General features: G+C 38.7%; 1 protein-coding gene across 3 annotated transcripts in view; it reads left to right on the plus strand.

Annotated features, from left to right (window-relative positions):
• Window positions 1-6781, plus strand: part of DIAPH3 (diaphanous related formin 3) — a 484666-nt gene that overhangs the window by 100965 nt on the left and 376920 nt on the right. The window lies entirely within an intron of this gene.

The raw sequence follows: 6781 nt of genomic DNA on the forward strand, positions 1-6781 counted from the left end.
TTTGTTTTTCTACCCAATCTCAACCACTTATTGCCTCGGGTTAAAATACCACCTATAAATATCGTTTACAGACTCTGAGTATTATTGATCTTTGTGCTTACTTACTATTCCCACTGTAAGAATTCCATAACCATTTTAGAACTGCTGATTCATTGACTCTACCATTTGTTTATGTCCGCTGCCTTCTAACCACCACGCCCTTCTTTCCTTATTGACTTTAGACATGTACTCCATTGTTACCTTGAGTAACAATCTGTTCGCCTCTTGGTCCATATAAACTCTGCCCTTGGTCAAACTCAACTTCCTACCTTCTCTGCCTTTGCACATTCACACGGCACGCAGCTGGGAGGAAGCATGCAGCCACACTGGCTAGTGTTTTCTGAATGACTACAGTCGACATGTTAGCCTGTAACCCTACCACATGGCCCTTGCCAGTGCACTTCGTGACTTTCTGAAAAAGATTTCATACGTTTCTTCTATCTCTAACTCTGTGTCCTCACTCTTAGCCAATTATATTGCTATTTCTATCCCCAAGAAGGTCGATGCAATCAGAATAGAACTTTCACACCTCACTTCCTGATCACCAGGTCTAACAGTCTACTTGAGTCTTTTCCCTTTATCTGTGCTTGGGTTCTTCTTACAGTGATACACTTGACCGGTGACTGTGTATCATCAGCCCTTCCTCTTTTATCATAGGCCACACCCTTGTCATCTGCTTAAGAGTTTTTTCTTTCCTTGTTTGTTTTCCTGCATCTGTACCTACTTTCCCCCTGCTTGGTTATTCCCATCAGGATGCAAACATGGTGGGGTTCCAACTGCTCCCTACCCCACCCCCCTAAATCCCACTATAGGTTCCCCTCCAGCTGCTGCCCCAGTTCTTTGCTCTCCTTTATGGAAATCTGCTCAAAGGAGTTGTCCATTCTTGCTTTCCCCTTGACCTTCTGACCAGGCTCATCCCCAATCTACCATTCATGCTGCTGTTGAGCGGTAGATGGCAGCGCTGCTCACTTAGTTATTAAAAACCAAAAATTTTGGCATCATCTTTGAATTTCTTTCACACCTCACCTCCAAACTCTCAGCTAGTGTTGTCTGGTCTAACTTCATATTGAGCCGATCTCATGCCTTCCGTCACTGGCTTCTTGTACCAGGCTACTTGTCAACTCTTGACCAGACAGAATGCCAGCCTTCTAATTGGTTGTCTTGTTTCAGGTTTTGCTGCTTAGAGTCTGTTCCCACACAGTAGCTAGAATAATCTTTTAAAAGTGTTCGATTTTTAATAGATCTTAAAATTTATCTGCTGGGTACTTCCAGTAGTTTTCCATTCCCTCAGAATAAAACCCAAAGCCCTCACCATGGTTTGTAAGACCCCCTCAGGGACTAGCAAACTTTTGTATGAAATGACTAGACAGTAAACATTTCAGGCTTTGTAAGTCACCCAGGGTTTCAGTTACTTGTGCTGGTGCCCGTGTTTCCTCTTCCTCCTCTTCCTTTATACAAGCTTTTAAAAATGTAAGAAACACTCTTAGCTCAAGAGTCCTATAAAAACATCTGGCACTCAGACTGCAGTTTTTCCCCTGCCTCCAGGACCAGCCACCAGCTTATTGTGTGTCTCCTTGTTCTCTACAACTCTTTGTCATGTTCCCTGGCATTTTGAGATGTCTTTTTGTTGTCCTTTGAATCTACTCAGTTCTTTTCTGCCTTTTCCTTTGGCTCAAAACACCTTTCTTGCAGATTTTCCACATTTCCCACCCCCCCCACCCCCCAACTTCATTCTGGTCTCTGCTCAAATCCACCCATCCATCCTTCCTCTCTTCCTCCCTCCCTCCCTTTCTCTTTCTTTCCCTCCTTCCCTTCCTTCCTTGATTATTTAAGAGCGAGAGAGTACATGAATGGGGAGAGGGGAAGAGGGAGAGAGAGAGAATTTCAAGCAGACACTCTGCTTAGTGCAGAGCCTGACATGGGGCTTGATCTCATGACCCTGAGATCATGACCTGAGCCAAGGTGCCCCTCAAATGTTATTTTCTTAGGAAAATATCATTTGCTCAGACTTGGGACTCTCAAATAGCTACTTCCCCTACCACTTACTTTGCTTCTTTCATCTTCCCCATTTAAGCACACAGCATCACATTTTTGCTTGGGCCAAAAACCTAGATAGGAGTTGTCTTTGACTTGGACTTCATGTAAACAGTGTATCTGCATTGTATCTACATCATCTATCTACATAATGTAAACAAGGTCTGGAAAGAGTAGGTGCTCAAAATATCCTTCACATAATAAATGGTAGTTAAAATTATTTTAATACAGTGGTGAGCATTAAGAACATAGAATCCATAGATGGGGGACTCACCTTTTGTGGCTCACTAAAGGCCTGTCCCGGGAAGTTAGTCTCAAACCAGATCTGATGTGTAGGAGTAGGCCTGTGCCAGGATGCAGTGGTGATGGTGAGGGTTTGGGTGAGAGCGGAGGGTATTAAGAGGAAGGAATCTCAGGTGAAAATGCAGAAGTTTTTAGATAATAGCTCAAACTGGAAACACTTAACTATGGCTGTAATAAAGAATTATTTTTAGCCAGTAAGATTATTCTGTCCTTCCCAGTTTTGATTGGTAAAAATCTGCTTACTGCCCCCATTTAAAATATTGTCTGTCTTTACCCCTACCTTCCACCCAAACACAATTAAAACTGTTTACAGATATGCTTCACTGCCTTGAACCTGAGAGTGTCGCTGGACAAAAGATTGACAGGTTGGTCTTGGTCTTTCATATAAATGCAACCATACATTATGTACTTTTTCTTGATTTAACTCAGCACTCTTTTTTTTTTTTTTAATGTCTGGTTGCATTATCAGTAAATTTGTTTATTGTTGCATAGTATTCTATTGTAAAGATATACCACAACTTGATGAATGCTTGTTATTCCCAGTCTTTGATTCTTACGAATAAAGCTGCTGTGAACATTGTATGAATAATTTTGTTGTTGTTGGTTTTTCCTCCTGCTTAACACCTAGCTGTGCAATTGTTGAGTCTGCTGTTCTATTTTATTTTTTTAAAAGATTTTATTTATTTGACAGAGACACAGCAAGAGAGGGAACACAAGCAGCGGGGAGTGGGAAAGGGAGAAGCAGGCTTCCTGCTGAGCAGGGAGCCTGATGTGGGACTCGATCCCAGGACCCTGGGATCATGACCTGAGCTGAAGGCAGACCCCCAACGAATGAGCCACCCAGGCGCCCCTGTTCTGTGTCTAATTAAAGGAAACTACCAAACTTTTTGTCAAAGTGGTGATACCATTTTACATTCTACCAGTATTGTGAGTGAGTTTTAGGTGCTTCACATCCTCCCTATTCTAGGGGGTGTGTAGTAATATTCCATTTGTGTTCCCCCCCCCCCCCCGGTTTTAAACTGCATTTCCCTGGTGACAAATGATTTTGAAAGTCATTTCTTATGATTATTGACCATTCATATATCTTCTTTGGTAAACTCTTTAGATCATTTTTTAATTGGGCTGTTTTATTTCTACTGAGTTGTAGGCCTTCATTAAATGTTCTGAATACAGATCTTTATGAGATACATTTGTTGTTGGGAGAGGCAGTGCGCCATGGGCCCTGAGTATCCCTGTATATTTATTCTGGTTACCTCAAGAATGGAAGGCCTGAGTTCTCCTTACCCAAACCATTTCTTAGTCTTGTGTTTGCAGTGAGCTGCCTTGAGAGGTGGTTAGGTCTCCCTGTAGACAGTGAGCAGGCTTGTTATTATTCATTATAAAATTGGTGAGTCCCCCAAGCTTAGTGTCCTATAATGCAATCCACTGCATGCGCAGGCATCCGTCAGGGAGCCCATACGGGACTTGGTGGTTTGGGGAACCAGTAGAGGTATAATCAAGTCCTTTGTCCCTAACTAAGGACTCATATGTTTTCTACCAGCACTTACAAACCAGTAACAGACTCATGTAGCTTGTTATGTAGGATAAAGTCTCAGACTGTACACATCTTAGCTCGTATTGCAGATATTTTTCTCCTAGTCTGTGGCTTGCTTTTCATGGTGTTAATGAAACTATCTTAAGAGTTGTTTGCAAAATGGAAGGTTTAAATTTTGATGAAGTCTAATTTATCAATTTTATAGTTAGTGCCTTTTGTCCTAAGAAATCTTTGCCTCCCTGATGGTAGTGAAGATTTTCGTCTGTGTTTTCTTGTAGACGTTAAATTTTAGCTTGTACATTTAGGTCTAAGGTCTAGGTTCACTTTCTCTCATTTGGATGTCTAGTTCTTCCGACACTTTGTTGAGGAGGTTCTTCTTGCCCCATTGAATTCCATTAACACCGTTGTTGAAAATCATTGACCACGTAGGTGCAAGTGTATTTCTGGACTCTGTTCTACTGATACTATTCTAACTTGATTACAGTAGCTTTATAGTAAATTTTGAAATCAGATGAAATCCCCCCAACTTTATTATTTTAAGTTATTCTATTAGGGTTCCTGCATTTCCATATAAATTTTAGAAGCTGCTTCTCAATTTCTGCAAAACTTGCTGGGATTTTGATGGTGATTATATTGAATATATAGACTGTTCTTCAGAAAATGTATTTCTTAACAATGTCTTAGTACCGAGTTTTCTGATCCATGAGCCTGGCATAACATCATTTATTTAGGTCACGACCTTCAATACCTCTTCACAATGTTTTGTACTTCTCAGAATAGAAGTATTTCTCTTCTTCTGTTAAAAATTTGCCTGATTATTTTGTGAGGGCTTTTTGATGCTATTAAAAATGATAAGTAGTAAAATTTTATTTCTCCACTGTGAGTAGTATTTAGAAATAAAAAAGGTTGAGCTTTTATTCCTGTGATCTTGCTAAATTCATGTAGATAATTTCATTTGCAAATACAGTTTTACTACTACTTTCCTAATCTATTGTTGCCTTACCACACTAGTATCTCCAGTACACTACTGAATAGGAATGGTAGAGCCAACGTGCTGCTTGTGTTCTCACTTTTAGGGGGACCAACATGTTGGTGTGACAAACATGGGAATTAGAGTAGCTGGAAGACTTTATGAATGGGGGTATATGATGTTCTATTTCGTGTCATGAAACAAACTAAAGAACTACTAAGTTCAGTTATCCAGAAATCTCTGGATCTCCTAGAACTTCCATTTCATGGAATTGACCTCTTTTGTCTCAATTGAGTTTACCTTTCACTATAGTCAGATGGTGGAAGAGTACAAATTCCAATGTTTTAAGATAACTAAATCATTAGCTTTCATAATAGAAGTCAAAGGTAATACTGAAAACTTAGTAGTTTAGAGAGATCAGAGTAATCTATTTAGACATATTAAGTAGCCATTAAAAGAAACAGTTAAGGGAATGAAAATGATTGCCTCTGAAAGATACAGTTAAGTGGTGGGGGAGGTAACTGCTTTTTTTTTTTTTAATGTATTTACTGCTTTTTATTCTTATATTTTAAAAGTATTGACTATATGGTCTTACCCATTTATTGTTGAAGGGAATCAATTGATCTGTTCAGTTTTGGTTTATTTTGAACCCTTCTCCCCCATCATAATTATTTCAGTGATAAATTCAGAGTACTGAATCAAGTACTATAAATATCAAGTACTACAAAAAGATCATCTGGTTTAACTTCTGTTGGTATATATTTGGATAAAAATATTGGCCTGACAATATGGCCTGAGAGGAAACTTGAAAAATTAAGATACCAAGAAATTATGCTAGGCAACCTACATGCCCAGTGATACGGGTCTAAATTAGGTAAGTAATTAGGTATGTTAATAGCCTGTAGGCAGGGAAAAAAAATTCACTTAAGATACTGGGATATGTTTATGAAACATGACTAAAAATAAAAGCTTACCAAACAATATGCTCTAATATTTTTGAAAGTAAAGTACAGGTGTTTATGAATATATGTGGGATATTATGTACATATTACATGACGAAAAAAACACTTCAAGGAGAAATATCAAATTAATACTCATTTTGAGGCACTTTTTCTCCCCTATTTTCTGTTTTCCAAATTTTCTGTGTTGAACAGGCAATACTTTAGTAATTTAAAGCAGAAAAATTTACTGAGAAATGCTGTCAGTACAAGTTAAATGTATTCTCTTTAATGATAGTCACTGATTTTTTTTAAAAAGTGCTTATTTTCACTGTTCTTTTCACCATTTCATTTTCCCTTTCCACTTTTTCTTAATTTTATGAGCAAAATCTCAGAGTATTCTTTAGTAAATTACCACTTTGCAGTTGATGAAAACCATCAGTCTTTCCAGTGCTAATTTATTTTGCATTATTGGGAATGTTTCCTTGGACAATATTATGTCAAATTAATAATAAGAAAGAAATGAAAAAAAATGCATCTCATTTCCTGCCATCCCTACTAACCTGCTTTTGAACATGTATTAATTCCTTCCCCTTGGATGTATAATCTGTAACTGACATAGATACGGTTCTGGACTTTATTGTTCATCATGCTCATCATTTTCTATCTGGACTATGTGTCTTCTTAATAGGTCTTCTGATGTTTCTGGTATGAGAGTAAAAGTCAAAGTTCCTTTGGTGGCCTGTGAGGGTACAGTCCCTTCCATCACAACTTTTCAGTTACCAGTATGCTTACTTCTATCTCCTTCAGACCTTTATTCTAATACTCAAGTCTGAGGCCTTCAGATTCTTCTGTGAGTCTTTTCTGTGAGCACCCTGTTTGAAATTGCCAACCACCTCCTGGGCTCCTTAATCCTCTTCTCTGCTTTTGTTTCTCTGGAGCACTTTTTACTAGCCACAAAGC

Source organism: Zalophus californianus, chromosome 3 (assembly GCF_009762305.2).
Source record: "Zalophus californianus isolate mZalCal1 chromosome 3, mZalCal1.pri.v2, whole genome shotgun sequence".
Taxonomy (NCBI): domain Eukaryota; kingdom Metazoa; phylum Chordata; class Mammalia; order Carnivora; family Otariidae; genus Zalophus; species Zalophus californianus.